General features: G+C 37.3%; 1 long non-coding RNA gene across 2 annotated transcripts; it reads right to left on the bottom strand.

Annotated features, from left to right (window-relative positions):
- Positions 1-19,479: 19,479 nt before the first annotated feature.
- On the bottom strand, positions 19,480-25,257 carry LOC122845750. Of its 2 annotated transcripts, none has more exons than XR_006373127.1 (4): positions 24,706-25,257; positions 23,129-23,181; positions 21,747-21,864; positions 19,480-20,289 (listed from the first exon to the last, which is right to left on the bottom strand). It is a non-coding gene; the product is annotated as an uncharacterized LOC122845750 (long non-coding RNA). The 2 variants fall into 2 exon arrangements; XR_006373130.1 differs by lacking the exon at positions 24,706-25,257 and adding an exon at positions 23,645-23,747.
- Positions 25,258-25,574: the final 317 nt, after the last annotated feature.

The following is a 25,574-nucleotide window of genomic DNA, read 5'->3' as shown; positions in this document are numbered from 1 at the left end:
TTTCAGCCATGCAGTGTAAAGAGGTAAACAATATACCTGCATGCCACTTCACAGAGGTTTTCTTGATGACTTGCAGGGGAAGGCAAATTGTGGATTTCACGTTCAGGAAACACGTGTATTAGATAAAAAAAAGAGCTAGTGAACCGAATCAGTGTCAGCATTTCCTATGATGAGTCAATGAATGTTTGAAATTATAACAACCCCTTCACCAGGAAATATGTGCGTACATCAAAGTAAGCCTCCTTTAAGTGGGGGCTAAACAGTATTACTGGCCCGCAGTCAATCAGCTATTGCCTTGTGCGTAGATAATGCATCACTTCATATCAAAAGCCACTGCTAATGAGAACAGGATGATGTACACAACGCTTAAACATGCATGCAGATGTGTAGATGTAACATGTAGATGGGGATGTAATGGGGTGTCAAATTAAAGCATGCAACAGCCTGCCGGAACATGCACATGGCGATGCTTTCCTTTAAACATGTATGTTTTTTCCGTCTGAAAATAAACAGCAGCACAGCACACAGGAGCCTTGTGTTTGTGTGCCAGAAACTTAATCCAAGAGATTTTTTACATTTTCCTACACTTTGCATGTGTGTTCATGTGCGTCTGCAGGAGAGTAGAGGGAATACCCGATATTCACAGGCTACAGCTCTACAATAGGCCTAATTAATACACACTCAAGGGTTGATAACATTGTGGCTGAAAGTGGATCTCCTTAAGAGATACTTAATCCAGCTAAAGATTGCCCTGCTCCTCTCTCCTCCATGGCATCACAATCAAAGGTATTGGGCGGGTCTCTTGTGGACTCATTAGTTGACGGCTCAGTGGTGTGTTTCTCTGCTAAGGCGCAGCCCCCATTCCCCCAAAAGCACCCTCACTACAAACAAACCCCCACGCCGCTCAATGACCCGAGCAATCAGAGACGCTTGTGTTATTATGACGTTCATTAAGCATCACCCAATGCGCTTTTTCAACAATGTGATTAATCACAACCTTATCAGCCAACCGCAAACTTCCCACTATCTCTGCGTGTGTAGGCGTGGGTGCGTGGGTGTGCGTGTGCTTGAGTCTCTTCTAACGAGGGCAGAGGTCGGATATCAGGGAGAGAAGTGATCAGTAGCTACTCAATGACCACCATGCGGACTAATGAATGTTGAGGCATCATTTGTGTTGTCTTCTACATGTTGCTGACAGAGATCATTTAAGAACATGACCAAAAGAAAAGTTATGTTCAGATTTGTAAATAGTCCAGTTCAGAAAAAGAACTGGACTATATACAAATAGTCCAGTTCTTTCACAACCCTCAAAGATTTTATCAACTCACACCCATAAATTTTATTAAATGTTATAGTGAAACACAAATTACCATATTGTTATCCAAGGTATAGTGAAATGTAAAAACAGGAAAACAAAAAAAGCCCAAGAGAAATAAAAAAATTCTTACAGATCAAATTCTGAAAAGTGTGGTGTGAACTTAAAGTCTCCTTTATATTTCCTTTTTTCAGGATTGCCCTTTGTTTAGTTGCACACATCTTTCCATCAACTCTGACCAGCTTCTCAATCTAAAAAACCAAACAATCCCCCACAGTATGATACTGCCACCACCATGCTTCACTGTGGGGATATTGCTTTCACGAGGATGTGCAGCATTAGTTTTCACATCTCTTTTTGTATGTAGAACCAAAGATGTTATCTTCTCCCAATAGGCTTTGCCGTGACCCCAATATGACTTGTGTTTAACTGCAATTGGAATTTCTTGGCTTTCAGCAAAAGCCTTTCTTCTTGCCACTCCTCCCTAAAGGAGGAAACTTTCGCCACCTGAGGTCTGGAGCTCCTTCAGAGTTATGAAGGGCCTCTTGACTGCTTTTCTGATTAATGCTCACCTTGCTTAGCATGCCAGTTTAAGTGTCTGGCCATGTCTTTGTAAGTTTGCAGCTGTGCCATAGTCTGTCCTTTCATATATATAATGGATTAAACAGTGCTGTAAGAGATGCTCAAAGCCTGGGATATTGTTTCATAAGGTAACCCTGCGTTAAACTTCCTCTCAACTTTATCCTAGACTTGTCTGCTGTGTTCCTTGATCTTTTCTGACTGTTTGTTCACTGATGTTCTCTAATAAACCTCTGAGGCCTTCAAAGAGTAGAAGATTCTTGGTTTCACTGGAGTTTAATAAAGGATGTCAAACTAAAGGAGGCTAAATTGAAGTTAAAGTTGCTCTTAGATTTCTATTTGTAAAGAATATTGAAAGCATGTATAATTGTCTTTACATTCAACAAATTTGCTCTGCTCTCTGATGATCTATCAAAGAAAATCCCAATAAACTAAATTGAAGTTTGTGAAAGTCATGTCACAAAATGTGAGGCAAGGTGTGAATACTTTTCCAAGGTACTGTATTATGGCTTGGTATAAAAAAGCACTTTGGACCTTTTAAGTAGAATAATCTCTATATCTACCCGTGTACCTGATCAGAATTCATAATACTGCCAGTTAGCAAGTGGAATAGGGTAAAAGAGTGGTGAGCCATGCTAAACCACTGCAACACATGAGCATGCATCATGTCTGCGCATTAATAAAAAGCTAAAATGCTATCATTATAAGCACCATACGTGCCCGGGCTTCACTTCCTGGCTGCTCTAATAGCTAACTGGTCAAGGGTGATTTATCTGATAAACTGCTTTTGTGTTCCACCGGCCTGAGAGATGGCTTAGTTTAGCCTAGTGTCCCATAATGCGCTTTATAAATACAAAAACAAATGGTTGCCTAGGGAGGAGGAAAGATGTAGCTTGTATATTTGTGCTGGGCGGGGTGGGTGTAGGTCAAATTGTATCCTCTTGTGCCTTCGGGGGGAGACAGGAAAAGCCTGAGTTATAACTCTTCCATCACCTGCCTCCTGCCTCCAATGCATTACTCAGTATATAGCGCAAATTGCAGCCGGCATCCATTAGTTCTTTTCAGGGTTAATATTGATGTAGATATCATTCCTATCTGCTGTGTCATTTATTTGAAATACTATGTGCGAGGAGTAGCTCCGGCAGTGAATCAAATCAATTGATAGAGCAGTTAGCCTTGCAGTGCGTGCTGCCTGGGAGCTGCCGAGTGAGCATGAAATATTATGGAGATTGTTCTTTAAAGTGATCTCTTCATCATCATTTGTCTGCAGCCTGGGTGATCTTATCCCCCCACCCCACACTCTGCTGAGTTTCTCGTGGGCACCAGCTGTCATAACTAAATCAGCCGGATAATGCAGTGGCGTGCACAGTTACATCGCAGGCCCTCGCTGCGAACCTCAACCCCCTCCCAAATTTGACACCCACTGCCGCTGTCGTCTCCTCCCTTTGCCCTCTCTCTGCTGAAGCCACACACGTCAAGTAGCATCCGAGGAGTCGCTCATCATTGCTACTGATGGCCCTCCTCTCTGGGGCCTGCTTGTTTGTGTCACTTCCTATGTGCAGGGCTGCTAGTTCATGTCATCCTCTGCAGTAGGGGAGGGCACACCCGCTGTTTTACTCCATGACTGGTTGCATGTGACAGACAGAGAGGTACCAAGTTAAGTGACTATCGTCCCGTCCTACATGTTATGACAGCCAGTCGAGTTTCCCCTCTGCGCTATATGCTTAAAGTGAATATGACGGAGACTGTTTTTATGGTGCTCTTCACAGTCTGTTAGCATGAGGCTGGATGACTGTTTTTACTGCCCATAAATGGAGCGGCATGCATATTTTCTGAGCGATTAGGAGGACTGTCAAGAGACACACTCAGGACGAAATGCATGCCACTTAGGCTAGGTCGTTTGACGTTGTCTAAACCTCATCAGCGGGCCTCTCAGCGTGATGTAAGCTCATGCTCTGAGAACATGCCCATGTGTCAGTGAGAGGCGAGATGAGAGGGTGGCTTCGGTGACACGGCCTTAGAGGAAAAAGCTGCATTATTCAGCATCGGAACATGTGAATCCTGGAGTCAGACATGCCATCCTGATCATTGCTTCACAGCTTACTGGTATAACAGTCAACATAATCTGGAGATAGTAACAGTGAAGAAGGTTTGACCATTAAACCCTGCCATAAGAATGTAATTTTAATGCACAAGCTACTATTTTTAGCAATATTCTGGAAAACTAACAGTCCTAACTAGAGTATTTACTACTAGAAATTTTATCTATTTTGGTTTTAAACAATAACTGGAATTTAATGTCTTCAGCCTTTCCTGAGATTGGGTCACACAAAATCATAAATAATGGACAGATGGAGTACTAGATCCTTCATAAATAAAGATTGTACAAGTTTTTAGATGGGTAAAAAAAAATATGAACTACAATGTGGCAATATTGGATTTGGAGGTGATGATTCCTTTCTTGAAATTCAGACTTCAGGAAGTCCTACAATTAATTTTTTCCAACTTGGAACTGTATTTTTTTTTTTTTTATTTAAACATGTAGTGCAAACAAGTATACATGTATTTTTCTCACTTTTTTTTTTTTCCCTTGTGTGATGACAGAAAACATATGAGAAAAAAAACTCTTAAACACTAAAACTTCTATTGTAGCACATTTTTAAAATGTCCTGACATCACATTGTTACTTGTTATAAAAAGTCTGCAAACCACTGCAAAAGTCTGATTTGGGGCATAGATATTCACTGTCAAACTGTATCAAGTCATACATTTATACGGATTATCTGCTGAGAAAATAGGCATCTATATTATGGAAACAATGATGTAATACACAAGCACGCTTGCATTTATATTTGCTAAACAAGTCAGTCTAGGCAGCCTGGCTAAGGCGGTGACATCTGCATGACTCTGGGTCAGCAGAACAATGAGGCCTCTTAGTGGAGAACAGAACTACTATTTGTCACAGTATGCTGATAAAATTCATACAGGGCCATTGTATGGGCCTGAAAATGGATGTTAAATCCATTAATCACAGCCAGATGGATTATGTGCTCTATGGGTTATGTCTCATTGCTTACTCTTGGAGATACAGAGGTTTAAAAGGCCACGTGTGTGGGTACATACACATGCACTTGTGCGTGTCAGTTCCCAATGAGTGATGATGACCACTGGCTCACCATATTGATCAGGTGAGCTTGTGGAGGGTTTAAGATAGATAGCACCGCACCAAGAAAGACAGCATGGGCTGTGTCTCAGCAGTCGGGCCTGGGAAAGTTCATTTGTACCTTGGTGTGTATTTTTTACACGATAAAACCATTAAAAGCGGCAACTACAGCAGGTTTGTGAGTGAATAAAAAGACACATTACATTAAAAGAGAAAAAGGATCAAGCAGCGCAAAGAATGCGAGGCTTAATAAAAAATGATGGTTTTAGACACCGCTGAGACCACCCTTAGAAAAAAATGCAGGCTATGTACTCAAGCCACTGTACGATATATTTGGCATGTGCTCCGCAGATGGAAAATTAGCTGAGAAGCTGCATTTTGCAAAAACCTGTCAGAGAAAGGTGGTTTATTCGAAAGAATTAGATTTTGATCAGCACATTTTACATCTTTTTCTATTAGTTTTAAAAATCAGTAGTGTTTTAAAAATTTGTAGTTTTTGTTGCACATAAATAAAATTTGGTCTGTTCCTGCAAAAAGTGTGAAAAAAGTCTTAATTTTTTCATATACAACATATTGTGAATGAACAGTACTAAATGTATTTTTTTTTTAAGATTCTTAGAAATTGATTTTATTTTGCAAAACAGAGTGCTTTGCTAAAGTACTCAGACCCCTGGACGTTTTTGTCATGCTATAACAACAAACTTCAAACAAGCAGGAAGTCTGGTTTCAACATTTTTACAAATATAATCACAAAAGTGTTAGATGGACATGTGTCTACCCCGACTGAATAAATTATATTTTGCTACAACCACAGCTGAGTCTTTTAGTGTGTGTTTCTAAGAATTTTAAAGATCTAGAGACAGACATTGTTACCTATCCTTTGCAAAATAGCTCAAGCTTAGTCAGACGAAGTGAAGAACATCTGTGAACAACAACTTTTCCACGTCACTATAGATTCTCAACTGAATTTAGGTCTGGACTTTGACTGGGTCATTGTTGCTCACACATATGTTTTGACCCAACCTACTCTACAGAAGTTCTGCCTTTATGTTTCATATCATTGTTTTAGCAGAAGGTAAAACATTACCCCTGTCTTAATGTTTTGCATTTACAAGCACATTTTCCTATAGGATTGCTCTGTATTTGGCTCCATCGACCCTTCAATCAACTCAGCAGCAAAGTTCCAATCGCTGCTGAAAAAATAAAAACAGGGCCACCGCATAGTTCTACCACTCTTTTTTTATTTACTGTGGACAAGATGTGTTTAAGGTGGTCTGCAGAATGGGGCTATTTTTAGCTGTGCATACCATTATTTTCTTGTCCTCAAAAAGGTAATTTTTTTGTGTCATTGGAGCAGAGTACATAGTTCATTGTTTGCTGTGTCTCCTAAATGGCTTGACATCGGGCAAATGAATTCCTTCTTAACACACTTCAAAAAGGCAATTTTTTTTTAAAGTTGGTCACTTCTGTTTATATTATTTATTTATTTATTTATTAATTTTTTTTTTTACTTTTTTAAACAAAAAATAATAATAGAGTTAAAAAAATTAAATCTCATTAAATAAAACATGAAAAATAAAAATAATAAAATGATATGTATTTATAAAAAAATAACTTTAAAAAAGGTACCAACTTCCGGATTTTATTTTCTCCTCGCTACAAAGAGGTTTTAAAAAAGGCACACTGTTTACATTTTTATTTGGAAATATTACAAGCGTCAATGTTCTTCAACTTCACAAACATACAGTACGTTGTGTTAAAATTCCAATAAACTGGATTCAAGTTTTTATTTATATTCTGACAAAATGTAAAAAACCTCAATGAGTGTTTTTGTCACTGTTCTTGTGAATGCATGTAACAACATTGAAGAAAGTAGCTTTGCAGCCTCCATGTTGCCACAAAAGAGTTAGGTTTGAGACGTATTTTCCCATAGCAGCTGGATGCCATCCCCAAACTCATTCTCACTGCTGATTGGACAGGTAGATGTGAAGAGCGTGTTGCCTCTCTCTACAATTTTCCACAGATTCAGCAGAAAGTGTTTTATAGTGCTTTTTCTTTGTCTCACCAATCAGTGTGTGCAAGCTCTATGCACACAGCCAAGCACATGGCGCTGCTGTGACTTGGCAAACTGGATTTTTTTCTTCTTTTTTTTCCCCCATTTTTTTTTTTTTTACTGTGGTTATTAATTATAGAGATATTGTTCTGGCGCAGAGTGGGAAAGGGCTGCTAGATAGCTTTGGAGCTTCATCTAACGTCACTTTAATTTCAGCTTTGGACTTTAATCTCCGTTTGCGTGATCCAAGTAGTGCTCTGTTCTCTCTCTGTCTGTTGTGTGACGGGGGGAGCAGCTCATATAGGACATCTTGTCATAGCTCCCTGGGGGCAGATCTGTAAAAACTACTCTACAAATTACACAGTGGGTTGCTGTGCACCCTGAGCCAGTGTAAACAACAACATTGTTTCCCCTCAACTACCATCAAACTGAACTTATACGACCCATGACTGAGTCCACACCCATACTTTGTACACCCCACCAGACCTTTTTAATGACACACCTACGTAGTAGTGTTTAACCTCCAGCTAGCTTCCTTTCTCCTCCCACTCCCACTGACTTCATTCATGAAAACTCCTCCTCCCCTCGCCCCGCTGCTCTCAGTGTGTCCCGCTCGGCAGCTGTTTCATTTTAGGAAGCGGGGGGACTGCAGAGGTTTGCCTCGCAGCCACCAGACTGCTCTGAGAGCCAAGTGGAAACCGCAGCCAAAATGTGTCCGAAGTGCTCTGGCAAAGTTAAATATAGAGCCCCTCAGTTGTTGTAAGAGATTTAATAAATTCCCCCTTCAAAGTTAGCATAATGCTCTCCGGTTTAAAAGACCAAAGTCCCCTTGCTTGTTATTTCCAAGACCTATTTGTTGATCTCTCGTTGCTGGAATATAACATTTCAGTAATGGTCTACTGCAAACCAGCTGATGTGTTTAATAAACTTTACTGTGCCTCAGCCTGGAAGCAGCCTCCCACTTAGCTGCAGAAACAGAAGTAGAAAATGTTTGTTAACACGGCAGATTCAACAATAAAATTATAGAAGTAATTATATGCGTCTGTAGACTGTCATGTTTTCATACTTTTTATGACTTTGATAGACGTAAAATCTCTGGTATTACGACTAACCAAACCAGATGCTCTGAAAAGAAAGGTCTTCTTTAAAAATTGCAAAACATTGTGGAAAAAATATAGTGTTCAAAACATTACTATAAAAATCTTTTCTAGCCATTCACCATCAAATGAAGGTGACCAATAGTCAAAATAATATGAACAAATGTTAGATTTTAATGTGTGAATCTACTCCAGGCTTTCATCATTTCATTTTATTTTTTCCATTTGAGAAAAACTCTAATTTCTAATTCCAATCAAATGTTTAATGTGCTGGTTTTATCTTACTGGTATCTAAGATACAAATGCGTAAAATTGCTTGAAAGTGGAATTTTTTGTTTGTTTGTTTGGGTTTTTTTTTTAATGGAAGTGGCATTATTCTTCATTGAAAAACACACTACAATCCCTGAATAGTGAGCTTTGGAAATGTTTTGCTCATTTTCCCACACCATCCTTCTCACCATGTCCTACATGGCTCCTTATCCAGCCGCATTAGTCACAGCTCCAGTGGGTTCAAACTTGTTAATTTTTTTTTCCCAGCTGTAGGCATGGACAAGTGAAGGCAAATAACTATTATGTTGGAGTCATTTTATCTCTTCAAAATCACATTTTATTGGAATGTTATCCTGTCTTTCCCATTTTGACAACTGATATTTACCCTCTGAGTGATGAGAAGTGATGGATTACTAATTAAAAGTCAATACACAGTAATGTGTGAAATAAGCCATGCTTTATTTAAATATATTTTGCAAGAAGTGGTAGGTCACTTAGTGTCAGTAAGTGCAGCACCAGTGGCTCGGTAAAAAATAAAAAATAAATAAAAAAATAAAAAATAAAAAAACTCCTAAATATAGGATATTTTTTCCAAAGCATAAAGAACAATCAAATTAAAAATTGGATTTATCTACACTCTAACTTAAAATTATGCTTTTGACAATAAAATTATGAATTTACTTTAGGGCTATTTGCACATCTTACACTTGGTGTGTTTAAAGGTTATGGATTACTAAATTAAAGTTCTTTAAATAAAGTTAAATACTTCAGTTACACTTATTTTTAAAGAAAATATCAGGGTTGCCAGTGATTGTGACTCAGTAAATAAATATCCTGAGATTCAAAGTTTAATTTTATTAAATTTGTCAGTGTGAGATTGTGCTGCAGGAATAATTCAGCACCATTTTATTTTTTATTTTTTTACATTTTCCATGTATTTAGCCTTTAATTTTGATTCAGCGGCTTAATGTTTCAATTCCCTTTTCTTTTGAGCTTTGTCATTCAGCTACTCTCACTTTTCTGTCAAGGCTTTACAACCTGAAACCTGGGTGACACACGAAAGAGAACCGTACCTTCAGATATCGCTAACAGGAGACGGGCTGGCACAGCCCTTTGCCAATATGCGTACCAGCTGCAGGCCCAGCCAGGCAGCGAGGTCTGCTTCAGACACAGGGGGCTCTGTGGTGGAGGCTGTCACGCCATCAGAATGTGTGGCAGTGTGCTGTGGGTCCTGAGAAAAAGAGCTCGGAGCTCAGCATTATCAGCTGAGTTGATAACAGTATGGAAACAGTGAGACCAACAGGAAAGACAGGCAGGGATCCGTCCCAGACCTGGACTCTGTTCTCTTTTCAGAGCCTGGGACCCTCGACAGGGACTGTGTTAGAAAGTCTTAGGCGGTGCTGTGAGCAAAACGATTGCTCAGCGAATGCTGAAGATGCTCTGTGGGAAAAATTTAATCGGTGATGTCAGAAGGACATATGTAGATTTTTTTTCCTCTCTTTTTTATTTATGCGTCTGATAACAAAAGTCAAAGGTGATGCTGTTTATGGAGTAAATAAACTAAATTTGCAAATTATTTAGTGTGTGTAGAAGTTCACACACTCCTGCTAAAATTTTTTGTATTTTTTTTAAACAAAAAAATTACACCACAAAAAATTCAGTGCAATTTTTTTTTCCACCTTTAATGTGACATATATCTAAAATTTGACAAAATACAAAAATGACTAAAGGTGCAATAACTTGATTCCATGAAGAAAGATAGACAGACAGAGTGACAAAGGATTCATTTTTAACAGGAAAAATCCCCTAGTAGAACAAAACTTGACTTGGGGTTTGAGAAAATAGAAAACAGCACTGTGCATTACCAAAAAGAACACCATTTGTAAAACATGGTGGTGGTAGCATCATGTTCTGTGTCTCTTTTTTTCAAATGGGACCAGTTTTTTTCCTCAAAGTATGAATTTGCCAACAGTTTCAAAGGTTTTCTACCAAACAGTTTCTGGTGTCTGAATGAAGCTGAAGATGAAGAGGGATTTTATTTTCCCTCTCTGAGTCTGAAGCTAAATCTAAAATAAAATCTGTGAGGTTATCAAAAGAGATGCCCTCAGACCTGAGAAATCTGGAGAACTTTTCCAGGAACAAGGTAAATGTACTTATTTTGATCTTTTCACTAAAAGATTTGCTTGTTTTTTGGTTGAATTGTAGAGTATCCACGTTGTTTGAAAAGAAAAAAAACATCAGAAGATTTTTTTTTTATCATGACCTTATTTTTTAAGTCTGAAAAACCTTGAATCTTGGTGAATTAACAGTACATGTTCACTCACCACGTGGAAAAACACCTCCAACCTTGCTGACCCTCTTCGTGTTACTCGCACATGATGTTACTTCCAAGCATAAACACATAGTGGGAAGCGGACATGTGAACTCTGGGCTGTAATTAATACCATGTACAATTTCCCCTATCCCCTCCAAACCCCTTCCCTTCCCTTATATGTCCCCCAGCCCCACATTAACCAGGGGAGAGGAGCTGGAAAAAAAACGCCCCTCTCCCCTCCCATCTCTTCCTCCTCAGAGGGGAAGAGTGCAGATGTGAGGAGGGTCAAATAAATAGCCGGCGATTCAGCTGCAATTCCACTTTGACATCCACTTAGCCTCAGGTTCCCTCTGCCAGCAGCCACCTGTTGCTCTTCTTTAAACATTGCCTGGTGAGAAGGAAGTCCTCTCATGTGGAACTGAGCCCCTTACCTCCCCTAAATGTACTCCCAGGCACTGTAATGGACTAAATATAATTGTGTAGGGCCTTGGCAACATGATTTAGGTCATTTACATGCTTCAAGATTACCAAGGGAGGAAAAAGATGGCAACATACAGCATAAGGTAAAGAGTGGGAGGAGAAGAAAAGATGGTGTCCAGGTGTTCAATATCATGTCTATGTATGGATGAAGGAGTACATACAAAGAGACAATGGGAACAATCAATAAGGAATCAACTTTCTCTCAAAATTACACCAACAAAGTGATCCAGACAGAAAAAAAAGATTTAAACAAATAGTCCATATACAATACAATTACGTAGACAAAAGGAAATAATGGTTGAACCCATAAAAGCTACAAAAATCCATAGAAAAAAAACATCTATCAATATTTATATGGTAATCTAATTCCTTATCATTGCCATTTGATATTAATTTATTTAGTTCTAACTGAGGGTCTATGAAAAGTTCTCTCATTACTAAGGTTTTGCCCAAGAAGCATCTCATAATAGGTAAAACTAAAGAGCTCCCTGAAGACATTTCCTACATTATTATTGAAAAATATAATGATTGTACTGGTTATAGATGTATTTGTTTGCTTTTTTTTTACTTTTGAAATGTAAGGGAGCACTACTTGCACAATGATCCATAATGCCTGGATTTTAAAATTGTTGGTGAATTTTCAAAACCAGAGAGACAAGATAGTAAAAATAATCATAGCTTTAACAGGTTTGGTCGAAAGTATGTGGTCTACAATTACACACTACAAAGAAAACACACCACACACAACCAGATTTCACTCATTAATATTCAAATGTCAGACAGAAAATCTTGAAAAATTTTATAAAACTTCTCAAGATCAAATGTGAGTTTACAGTAACCAAACATGGGCAACGAGAAAAAAGCAATGATGATAGTTTGTGGACATTTTTTAACAGACAAAAAGCAATGCAAATTATGTCTCCAACATCCACTGAACTCTCTGGTTCATCATGACAGTTATGTTGTTTTCTGTGTTCTGATTGTGTACACATAGCAAGGTTAATTATGCTGAAATACCAGCCCAAGACCATCCAACATTTTAATTACATTTGAAGTTGGAGGGGTCCCAGTGTCCATCCTATCTTATGAGGAATATTTTATAAGATTATCTTATGCTTAGAGCAATGGTCTTAAACCCCAGACTTCAAAGGCCGGTGTCTTGCAACTTTCAGAAATCTCTTTGCTTCAGCACACCGAGCTACAATATTAGCTCATTAGCAAAGCTCTATAAAGCTTTACTGCATGAAGCAGTTTAGCCATTTAATTCAAGCATGTAGGACAAGGGACACATCTAAAAGTTGCAGGACTCTGGCCCTCGAGGAATGCAATTTGAGACCACTGGTTTAGAGCCATAGCAATAATCATAGTGTGGACTTGTCATAAGGGGAAAAATGGGTCAACATGCTGCATAATTATCTTACCATGTGAGCCCAAACATAATTTCACGAAGTTCAAAAAAAGACCACTTGCAAAACATTTAAAAAATGACTAAGACTTTTGCACAAGTGTATGTACAGAAAAAGTGCTTTGCTAATCTACCGTAAAGAAGCAGGATTAAAACAGCTGAGAATTGTTATTGTTTTGCTGTAAGAGATGCAGCTGTCTTAATAAAATGATGTTTCAAAGAAATACTCAGACTTTAGCTACCAATGAAATGGAAGTTCAAATTGGTTAAATCTTCCTTTGATCAGTCCAAAATCAACACATTCAATTACCAAATTGGCATCAGCAGCATTTAAATGCATCCATTTACTTGATTAAAGTTAGATGACTTGCGCGAGATAAGTCAAGAGCAATATCCAAGGAGATGAAAGCAATAGGTCTGGATATTGGGTGTCAGGTGAAGCGTACACAGGCTCGGAGAGGGACTGTGACGGACAAAAAAGGTAAATAAATGAAGACCGATGACCGTGTCACATCCTACCGGTCGAGCTCGACTGGGTATCGTGTGAAGCTCAGAGCATTTGCTCCAGGAGTGTCGAATGCTCCTGTGCATGTGTACTGGAGCCTCCTGTTACAAAGCTGAGAAATCCAGCCTGCTCAGACTCAGCTCTGTTACTGAGGCCGGAACAAAGATTGAAGGGTAAGGGCCTACCCAAAGGTAAATGTAGAAGGGTCCAGATTTGTGGAGACTCTCTTATGTACCATGGAAAACTGACAGGGCTAATTATCATGCCATTAGCAGTGCTGTATCTTTGTGAACCTGGCCAACAGGTATCTTATTAAGTGTCTTCACATTAAGCACTGCCTAGACAAAACCAACCCTCAACAGGGAAAAACCAAGACATGACTATTGTGTGACTGAATTGAGTCCAGTCAGCTGTGGGTGCATGTGGGGAAGATGCAGAATAATACAGCATCTGTCACCCATTATAAATCCCAAAGCATAGAGGAGCAGGTTCAGGGTATTATTGGTGGTACTCAAACAGCAGATGCCATAAAACAGTCCCTGGACATTCATCCAATCCCAACCATTTAGCACAGCAGTTCTGTCTTAGCAATAATTAGCTCGCACAGACCTGTTTCTTCCTTTCTCTCCTTGCATCTCTCTTCATTCAAGCACCGATATGAATAATGAGGTGAGGGGTTAACAGCAGGTCACCATACCTCCCTATCTGCCATGTTATTTATTCAGCAGAATGAGAAATTGATCACATTATTGTGTTAAGGGGGACCTGATTCGTTATAATCAGGCCGGTATTGGCAGGCTGGACCCGCAGGCCCTGCTATTGCATTAGGAATGCTCAGGCAGCCATAGGTCAGCCCTGCTCAGGCCATTTTACAACTTCACATCACCTTCCTGACCTTTTGATGACCACCATCAAAGACAAAAGAAATAGAGCAATATAAGCTACTGGTTAAACACCACAGATTTCTACTGCAGGAAGTTATAGTTATGGTATATTTAAACGATATATTGTAGGCATAAAATTTCTACATTAAAATTCTGCATTTTTTTATTGTCACATATGATACTGAAAATGCTTTGAGAAACTTAAGATTGAGTTTTCATCAGCTGTTAGCCGCTATCATATAAATAAATGGAATAAACAAGAGCATTAGTTAAATAGGTTATATTTTAATGGTATTCTAAGTTAGATGCACCTGTATCTCTTGCTGCAGTTTTGCCTTTTTTCAGCAAACTATAAACACAGAGCATGAATGCTTGGTTGAGCACCGTGAAGAACCCTGGCAGGCCATGACCTATAAGCTGTATTTCTGTCAAAAAGATTGACATTTATTGGGAAGGTTGTGCCAACATTAGCAGAAAGTCGGTCATTCAGATACTAAGAAATTTACAATCTTAAGTAGTGGCTGGTTTTTGAAATCGCTGTCTTGACAATATGCTCCATTTTCCCGATGAATGAAAAACTTTGTAAACGACCAGGTGCACTAACCTGTTTCCCCCTGTGGTTACATCATGCCAGCTCATTAATCAAATGAGTCTACTGGGCTGTTTGCATTAGGCCAAAATGCATCGGTCAGTGCTTGTTGATTTAACCATAACACCTCAGCATATAAAAATGGCCATTTATCCACAGTTTGATCTTCAGTGAGGCTGCATAATGTTGCATTTCATCTACTGCCAGAAACATTTTTATCATGGGCCACACTCTGACCGAGGACTAAAAGGCAAGTTCTTTATTCAGACATATTATAAATGGCAGATGTTCTGTGATGCTTTGTTACACACTAGTTATGAACAATGTTTAAGAGATTTTTGAGTGATATTCTTAAAGGTGCAGTATGTAACTTTAATAACAATAATTCCATATTTATTAAAATTGTCACCATACTGTGATAGCATAAGACAGATCATTTGTGAAAAGATCCGTCTCCTCCACTTCCCACCTGAGCTGCTACTGCCATCTGAAGAAATGCACCGCTCCAGGCTAAATACAACTAATCAGTCAGGAGGAGAGTGTTAGTGCTGTCAATCATCCTCATGTACTCAATACTAAATGTGCTAAATGTGCAATACACCTTACCATTATGTAAAATGTTTATCTGCCTTCATCGGTGACCATGCTAACTAGCCTCAGCATTCATCACAAGCTACGCTAGTTGCAACCAAACAGAAAGCAATGGGGGGAAGAAGGAGAACGATGAGCAGCGCCAAATGGAGAAGTGATTGACAGCGCAAAGACCTGCCTCTTGACTCTGGTTGTTTGTTTCTAGTTAGCACTGGAAGAAGGCAAATGAGCCTAAATTTTTACCCACAATATGCTTTTCTATCCACTGAAAACCTCTTTTGCTCCAAGATTACAAAGAAGTTAGAAGCTTGGATTTAAAGGAAAAAGCAAATAAATAAAATGGAAAAGGATACAAAAAAACATCATGCTTCCAACATGAGAAATACCTCTATCAGGTAATCAACAGCCAGACCAGTCAGTTTACTGGGAGTGATGTTTGTGAGCTTAAAGTTTAGCAAGTAGGGGCATGTTTTTTTTAATTGTGTTTTTTTATCAATGTTTTTTACTTTTTTGCCCTCTGTCACACAATTAAATAAATGAATTATTATTCTCTTCACACCTTCCTCTGACATGGTTTTAATCACTATTAGTTACACCTGTGAGTTACTTTTGTTTTTGTCTAAATGAATCAAACTAAGTAAATAATATTTTATGGGCAAAACAAAGTGATTAAGAGAAGGAAAGGGAAAAGAAGGCAAGCACTATTTAGCTTGCTAATATAAAGTAAAATGTTTTAGTAACACAATTTATTGGGAGGAACCTGTTAATTCATAAAAACAGTTCAGGTCAAAACTGAAGGAGAAATATCTACCTCTATGGTTTCTGAATAGTTTTGTTTTGAGTCATGATTTGTTCATCATTACAGTAGTGAATTAGAGGTTGACCGGGATCACTACAGAGTGATGTTGATTCTTCTAGCTGATTCTTCTAGGAGAAATGTCTTTGTCAACATTTCTCCTTACTCTTCTCATTGGATGAATTGCCATATACATCTTCACTTCATACACTAAAATTTGACCTGGAGAATTTGCAATCACTATATTTTGTCTTGGCTTGATACTTGAGTTAAACTCAAGCATCCAACAATAACTTGTGGCAGCCCTCTTGCTTAAAATTGTAAATGATTTAAAACGTAAATTTAGCTTAGTTTTACCTACAACTTCATCTAATTATCAGGATATTAATGCTGCCTAATTTACTTTAAACAACTAAGATTCCTAAGCTCCGGCATTTTGTAACTCATCCCTTCTACAGTGTAATCATGGTACAGGTAGATTTTGTCAGTTCCTCAGATTTTTTCTCATTAGTTAAGAAATAATTGTTTTTTGTTTTTTAGAAAAAAAGTTTTTTATTTATTAAATAGTACCACTTTCCATCTCTGGAAAACCCTCCTTACCCTTTGTCACATCAGCACCCTCCCCCCCCACCAGACCACTCTGGCTGTTTACAGTGAAAAACATCTGCATTGAAATTATTCCACTTCCTGAGGCTTGAATAAAATCAAGTCTTTACAAAACAACAACAGGAAGAGGGCCATTTTTACAATAGCTGTGCTTAAATATGTGCAAGAATCTGAGGATGCCTGTGAGCAGATAGTCGGCAGAGAATGCTGGGAAAAAGTAGCACCCTATTTACACGTTGGGCTGACGCCATGTAATAACAACTACAAAGTCTGCAACCTTTTCTATTTTAGTTTCTCAAGAAAGAGAAGTTTAAAGAGATTTTTTCATAGATTTGAATTCTACACAAACATAAGAAGCAACACAAATTTTCCTAAATGTTTGCATCATTTAGAAAATATTAATTTTAAGCTTCCTAATATTTCTCACTGTCTATTTAGTGATACATTTTGTTTGTTTATGTATTTTTTTTTCTCCATCTCTGACTCTTTCTGTGTGAAAATGGAAAACTCACCAGTTGGTCAATGATTAGCCAGGAGCAGCCTCTGTCTTGCCTTGAGTGCTTAAAGACAAACGGGTCATTTGATTTTATCTGAAAAGTCTTGGTGAAGCAAAAACAAAACATGAGGCAAGTTTGATATTTTTTCACATATTTAAACATAAATCATGAAAATTGTACTTTTTTTCAGTAGGAAATCGAGAACCGCATTACAAATGATAGAGTTCTAAGTGCAAAGAAAATCATATATTTATTTTTTAATCACATAAAAGCAGAAACAAAATATTTTAAATTTGCATTTAAGTTTGATATATTTATTTTCCACTCTTGCTCTTGCAAGCCCTTCCAATCCACCATGTGGAATAAAGCGCCAGAGTGTTTAACACCAAAAAATGCCACGCAGAAAAAGCCTTAAGTTCTGTTGTAAACAATCCTTGTCACTCTGCGCGCCGCTCAAAACTTGTTTAAAAATGTCTCAACGTCGCCCTGAAACGTTTACACAAGGAGTTGTGCAAGCAGAATTAATCTTACGGGCTTACGATTAAGACATTGAGGAATTTCCCTCGACATGAGATGAGGCTGGCAGCCTCATTCTCTCCACCTAACAGTAGCCTTGAGAAAGTGTGTGTACACAAACCCCTTGTGGTTACTCAAATGTTGTAAACTGTATAACTGAAGCTTAGGCCTCATTCATAAGCAGTTTACCCTGTCGATAAATCACAGTGTCCCTCAAGCGACAAGTCGTGACAGGAGGCCAAAGAGAAGGAAGGATGGATGTGACTAGTAAAACCTGAGCCAAAGTAAACCTAAATGGATGGAAAAGTGTGAACCCACAAACTTTTTGTATTTGGAGTGTGTGGGTCAGAAATAAGAAAGGGACAACAAACAGAATTTATCTGTTTGAATGAGAAGGTGTGTGTTCAGGCACATGCTGGGGAAAAGCAGGATAAGCGTTCAGAGCAAAAAAAAGCAGAGAAAGGAAAGAAAAATGAGGGGAAAACAATACCATGTCATTACTCACCCTTACATTTCCTGCTTTAGTAAATGTAGTAATTTTTTTATTATTTAATACAACTACATGTTATTAACTGTTTAAATCTTAAACTATTGAACTATGACTTCCTGTTTACGTTCGATACAAATTACATCAGATGACAATTTTTCTAAGATACTTGTGAAGATGGGAAAGAAAAGTGAGCATGCAAATTAAGTAAGCCACATGTGATTTTATCGTCATAAGCCATGATGCGGGAAAAGACAAAGGAAAAATATATAAATTTTTAGTCAGTCATGAATAAAAACTTAAAACAACTATGTAACATCACAGTCTTTCTCTAAAACCATTGTTTCTTTTGAGGTTTTTTCACACAATTTAAATTTGTAAAAGATTGTAGAGAACATATTTGTCTGTTAAACAGTGAAATGCAGCGTCATTACCTTTAAACATGTTAAAGTTTTACTAAAACCTTTAGTAATGGTAAATAAAAGTAAAGTATGAATTCTAGGGTTCTGAAATGTTTAAACCAGTTCTCTCCAAATTTACACTTACCATGTGTAAGAAATGCATTTCGGATAATAGAAGATTTTTCTTTTTTTTTTTATTTCTAAGCAATCTACAAAGGAGCTTCTGATACAAAAGTCTCACAGACAACTAAAATGTGTTGAAATTATTTGATTTTAAAGGTCTAAACTATTTTATTAGGTAGCAAAAACCCTGAGAAAAGTTTGTGAGAAACTAAAAAAACACTTCAAAAATCTTAATTACATACAAAATTCATGGAACCCTCTAATTTAAACCTGTTGTACTTTATTTTTAGAATTGCACTAAAAACAACATAAGAAAACATGTCACAAAAAAAATTCCTTTTTCTTACATTGCAATATATATTTTTGGAATAAAGTCAAAATTACCAAAGCCAGTATGATCAAATGGTATTTTTGTGTATTACACAAAATTATTGGTGCATTAACACAATACTGTTTTATTAATGCAGAAACTGCAAACAGGGCTAACAGATCTTTGAATAGAAACTATATTCTTATAAATAATGGCTTGTAAATATTTTAAACATAAATTAATTAAACAAAGTGGATAGTTTTGGCATGGTTGCATGTTAAAAATAAAGATAAAGTCAAAATAAATTAATTAACTGTTTGAATAAGTAATTTTTATTTTACACCACTGAATTGTAGATGTGACCTAAATTTCTCAAATACCTTATAAATAGATCAGAGCCTAACCTCAGAAAACCCCATTTTTGTTAGTGCAAATTCCAATTTGGATTATAAACACAAGAACACATGCTCAGTGATTATGTTGAACTTTATTTTTAATTCAGTGCAGTTGGACTTGTTTACTCTGCCTTTCGGATCATTCAGAACTCCCCTGTAGTTATTTCTTGTTTCTCAGCTTGTTGCTTTTGTTTTTGCCAACACAGCATAGCACAGCACAGTGCCAATTGTTGATTTTTTTTTTTTCAGCCGTCACTGCCATTTTCAAAGGTGTTAGAAAGCAGATAGCATGGAGCTGAAATGACAGCTTACACGCAGACTGAGTTGTGTTTACAAGCTGCCGAAATGGCCTAACAGGTCAGTCTGAGGAGGGAACTCTTCTTGCTAAGTGAAACAACAGATTATGACTCTGGCACGTTTCTCCACACCACGTCTCCCCATTCTTCGCAGCTGCAAGTTAGTGTTCATTTGATACCGTGTTCAAAAGGATCACACACAAGACCTGTGCCACACGTCACGCAGTAAGGTGATGGATGGACATCTGAACTGGGTCTCATATCCTCTAACAGACAGCAAAATGTGCTTAAATTCAATCTCAGCATACAGTATATCTTTTTTGTCAGGACAACAGTATGCATTACGGTCTGCTGAATTTGAAGGGTATGAAACTGTCAGCAACACAAATACGCCCATGTACTACTATTGCCTCACAACAGTATCACATCCCTGTGCATTCTTAACACTGTGGCTCAGTTACACGTCTGAGGAAAAGCACCTGCTGCGACAGAAGCCACTGGGGTCATGACACTGAACTGGTGAGCTGCAGCCAGGTCAATTCGATGTTTTGAGAGGCAACCATAGTGACTCCACCTTCAATCGATGAAGACTCGAGTCCATAGTCTGTCAGAAATGCCTTGGGAAGGAAGAGCAGGAAGAGGTTTTTGCCTTATTATGGCAGACATAGTAATGAATATGGAAACAGGGTGTAGCACACAGACAGAGGCAAGAATAAACGCTCATCTCTGAATAATCAGTATAGTTTTTTTAATTAAAATTAATGTTTAGCAAAACAGATGAAAGCAGTTGCTCAGTTTAGTGTCTACCAGAAATGTAAGTCGTCATAATAAAGTATATTGAAAAATGTAAAACAGCTGAATTAAATTATTTTTAATCTGTAAACTGATGAAGACAAGGGTGTGTGAGACCAAGCATTTTCATTATACAAAACCCTTGAGTAAAAATGTAAGCCAAAGCAACCCAACAAGTTATTACTGTTACTGCTGTTAAATAATACTTAGAATATTGTTACAGTCATAATAAAGCTTTGCATAACATTTATTTTCAATATATAGAATTTATGTATAGATTTGAGTAAAAATATCAAATACATGCAAGCATTTTCAGTAAGTTTGTTGCACAGAATATTGTTTGCTTTATCTTTTCTACTCTATATATCTTTACACAAGTACAATTAATCGGCTCATGTGCTTGTGTTGCTAACTGCTAACTCTAGAGGGTTTTTTTTTTTCTATAGGTTCAGAATTTCTACAAAATTAAAACTTTAGAAGGATTACATTTTTATTGATGACAAAAGCTTTTAATCTAAAAAACGATAAAGGTTTTCATATCCGTCTCTTGAATAGTTACAACTAGAAATTTCCAAATCTGACTTTGTTTTAACTGTAACAACCAGCTATCATCCAGCTGATTGGCAGTGCGCAGTAACAGGTAGGGGAGGGGTTTTTGTGATATTCTTTACTGCATGTAACCACAGAAAATTTGGATCACCTACTATCAAAGTAATGGGATTTTCAACAGTGGTGTATTAAAAAGTTATTGTGTTGAAATTTGAGCGTTACAAAACTTAGACATTCCAGCTTGATAACTGGCCCGTGAGAAACTGTGCTGCATTTCTGTAATTTATGTCAGTACCTGATGTAAAACTGTTATTTTATGTAATAACATTAACTAAAGTAAAATAAAAAATAAAAATTCTGATAATTAATGATGCCACCATGCAGTGGAACCAGCTTGGTAAAATTTGTTTATTTAATAAAAAATTATTTTAGGTAAATTTAAAGCAAAACCAAACAAAAAAACCCCACAAATTATAGATAACATCAAATGAAAGTTACAAAAACATTTTGTGTTGAAGCATAATAATATGCATGGCATTATTTCTGGCTTTTTGTCAGATTTTTCTAAAAACCTACAACGAACAACATATGTCAACATTTTTCTCTTTTTATGATCAGTATAATTTTGAAACTTGGCCTCCAGACTTCAGAATTAGCAGAGACCTCAGCTTGTCGCTGTGTGTGCGTGCGTGGGTGTGTGTGTGTGTGTGTGTTTTTTTTAACAAAAGTATACCTTGTATCCTGTTTTCACCTGGTGAGGTCCTGCTGTAGCCCACATGAAGTCTGGCTGGGCCAAGAAAAAAAGATGCTCTGTCCCATTTACAGGAAGACCCAGTAAATCTGGAGAGTGTCTGCAAGTGAAGGGCGGAATAAAGGAGTTTCTCAGGTTCAGAAGGCCCAGCTGAAAGTGTCGAGGCCCTGCCCCAATGAGAGCTGAACCTCTGTAAACTCCTTCCAGTCTGTTCAATTAGTCCTACAAGCTTGTGCAACACACACAACAGCCACATTTCTTTCATCATAATAAAAGCCACTTGAGTCTTTGCAGTTGTTAATAACTTAAAAAATATATATTTATATAAACTTGGATGCAAACAGTCTACATAAACATGGATTCCAACAACCCACTAAATACTTGTTATTATCTAGTTCACTGTATGGGATTGTAGGAGTCACTCATGCAAAAGTGCTTACAAACACTCTTTCATTATGTATGATATCACTGAGAAAGTATGTAAGTGGAAACGACTAGTTTTACATTTTTGGTCATGGAACTCAGTGGCGGCACATGGCCCCTTTGTCAGAGCGGGATTATCAGGAGCGAGCGCTCACAAAAGGAAATGCTTGTGGAGCTACAGTAACAGAAGGATAAAATCAGCCGTGTGATGATTGGAGTGACACATTTGTTTGGCTGTAACGAAAATAAGCCCATTGATGGAGCATTCAGTCGCAGGCCGGAGCCCCCTCCCTCCCCGCTCCACATCCTGTCTCTTTATCCTTCATGCGAGTGGCAGACAGATAGAGGCTCGGGGGATATTGCAGCAGCCACTGGGTGACAGGGGCTCAGTGTGTGTGTGGGTGTGTGTGTGTAGAAGTGTCAGACTGTCTCTTTACATAAACAACTGATATGTATGACAGACCTGTTTGTGCTTCTGCGCTCAAATTGATCAGTTCATAAAAATTTTAAATCTATAAAACAAACATAATTATTTTATTACAAGTACAAATACAAGGATGTGTTGATGAATGTAGAAATCTGCATTTTCAGGTTTAATTATTATTATTTTCTCTCATAAAAATAGTTTTTGCAACTTTAAGACTAAGAAAAACAAAATATTAGCTATTAAAATATATTAGCATTTTTAAGCAGAAATGTACTGATTCGTATTTACAGTAAATGTCAAAATGGTACACATCCATGTTGAAATGAGAGAAATTATTAATGTAAAACAAAATTATACCTTGATATCTAATCTCAAAACAATTTGTACTTCTAATGTGACACATATATTGAACACATGCAGATCTGTTAGGAAGAAAAATGTAAAGAATAAACCATGTAAAATAACCTGGTTGCACACATTTGCACACACTCAAGTTAATACTTTGTTGCAGTACCTTTAGTTAGCATTCAGTCTTCATCTACACACCCAACATCAGTTACAGGGAATCTGAAAAAACAGAAATAAAACTTAGCTGTAATACTCAGCTGAGATTTCTACATCGCTTAACAAACGTTGTAGTGAGCAGAGTTTCCAAAATATTAAATCTCATCATGCAAAGGTGATTAGTGCAATGTAGAAAATATTCCCTGAGATTAAGTTGAGCTGATCTCTACAGTGAATACAAGAAATTATCACGTCATAGGGCATAGAAAACCTAGAACACATAGAGTACACATAAATGTTCTCCATGAGGCAGAAGTGCGAAATATGGGATGTTACAATAAAGTCCACGTTAACATGATTCAGCAAAGTAAGGGTTTGCTTTGCTGAAAGCAATTCTCACTCTTCATTTTAGCGTTTCCTTTTCAAAAGGTAGCAGAGAGCTGATAAAAATAAAAAAGCATCTGGCCTGATGGTGAACTAGAACCCATGGGAAGTGTTTGATCTCTGGATAGAGACAGTGACTCACCTTTCTCTGTGTTTTACACTCCATGGGTGCGTGAACACACATTTCTCTGCTTGTAACCTGCTGTCTGTGGGCTCTGAGAGTAGCCAGATGATTTCAGGATTACTGCCTCACCAGAGCCGGGGGATCAGACGTGCCACACACACTTTTAAATCTTCACACTGCCAAATGTCTCGGTAGCTGCATGCAGCTGTTGTGTTGAGCTTACTGAAGTGGCTCAGAGAAGATGACAAAGACAGTCACCGTGGCTGAATGTGAATCTTCACCAAATCTGCTGGATTTTGTATTTTAGAATAATACATTTTAAATTTAATTTTACTCGATTAACTCAAAATTTCCCTAGTGGTTTAGTTTGATCAACTCTAAATTGGAGAATGTCACATCTTTTACATTAAAAGTATTTTAATATAAACTTGTAGCAAACAGTGTTTTTGTTCTGTGAAATGGCATTACAAAGATTCGACAATTTAAAGAAAATTTCCAGTAAAGTACTAACAATAGTAGACAGATGTCAGTGAGTTTGAGAAAAAAACAATGGATCAGAAAGGTGAAATGCAAAAACCTAATCAGGCGGATCCTCTACTGTAGCTGATTTTACCATTTAAAAGACCTTTAAATAGTAAAATAAAATTTCAACATAAAATTTATATTTTATGTCGTTTGGCTAAGAAAGCAGAAAAAACCTAACATTGGATTCTTGTAAAAGTCTAGACAGTTATTATCATTTTGTGTAGATATTGATTCTGACAGTTTATAGCAGCAAAGTGAATGTAAATAAACACATATTTAAAAAACTATGGTGATGAAAAGACCGTTTGATTGTCTGATTCTCCTCCTCACCCGTTTTCGTGGTGAAAATGTCAAAAATTATGTCTATTTTTCTTACCTATGTAAAACTTTCTGTTCTTCTCCTAAACTGCAACTATGTCCAAACATAACATGACGTATATTTTTCTTTTTAAATGGTCAGGGTTATTTTTTTTCTCTACTCTTCAGGTTAATCCCAGAATCTTTATTCTGAAGCTAATTCTTTTAAAAATGTAATTGTTCTTGTGAGTGCTTACCAGCAGCTTTGACATTTCCTCATCCTCACTCCAAGTCTTGCATCAAGCCATTTCTCCCAGCTATCTTGCTACAAAAACATTTGTTTTGGCTGTGTTTACCCACAATGCCATGCATTGCAGTCTACTTCCTGCACTTGGTTCACTTTAAGGTGGCCAAGACTTATGCTTGTAGGTGGATGAGAGTGCATTTCTTTGATCCGCTCCACATTTTGATTGCACATTTACAACTGCCAGAACAAACCAGACTCTCTAAACAAATGAGCCAGAGTACAAATTAACAGGGCTGGTCTGAAGCACGATTGAGCCTAATTTTCACTTTGCGCTAATTTGTTGAGATTTCATGAATTTTTTGTGAAAATTTATTTTCAGTCTGGCTTTACAGTAAACCCCAGTGCTGAGACTGCTTTGCTTAAAATAGCAAACTACATACTTACTCCAGTAAGTATGTTCAACATCACCCTGTTGATGCTGTTAGATTTCAAGGTATCTTTTGACACATTTGACTGTAAAATATTACTCCACTGACTTTACAAAAAAATCAGGATCGAGTATATCACTCACTGCAACTTTGTTGAAATCATTTTCAAATTTTTTTTTGAATGGAAGTTAAAATTGTAAGGTAACGTCTTCAGCTCACTAAAAGACATTCAAAACACTTTAATATGCATATTAGAGCATATTAAATCAATTTTTTATATGCTCCATGTTGATTTTCAAGATGGAGCTTTATTTTATTGTATCATGAAGGGATTCTTAGTTGAATGTTTCTTTATTTAATAAACCAACTACAAAAGATCAATGAAATCGGTTCTCGTTTTTTCGAACAACTAAAAAGGGGTAAAATAAAAAAGAAACTTCAACAAAACATC

This window comes from Gambusia affinis, linkage group LG02 (genome assembly GCF_019740435.1).
Source record: "Gambusia affinis linkage group LG02, SWU_Gaff_1.0, whole genome shotgun sequence".
Classification (NCBI taxonomy): domain Eukaryota; kingdom Metazoa; phylum Chordata; class Actinopteri; order Cyprinodontiformes; family Poeciliidae; genus Gambusia; species Gambusia affinis.
This window is presented reverse-complemented; position numbering and strand designations above follow the sequence as displayed.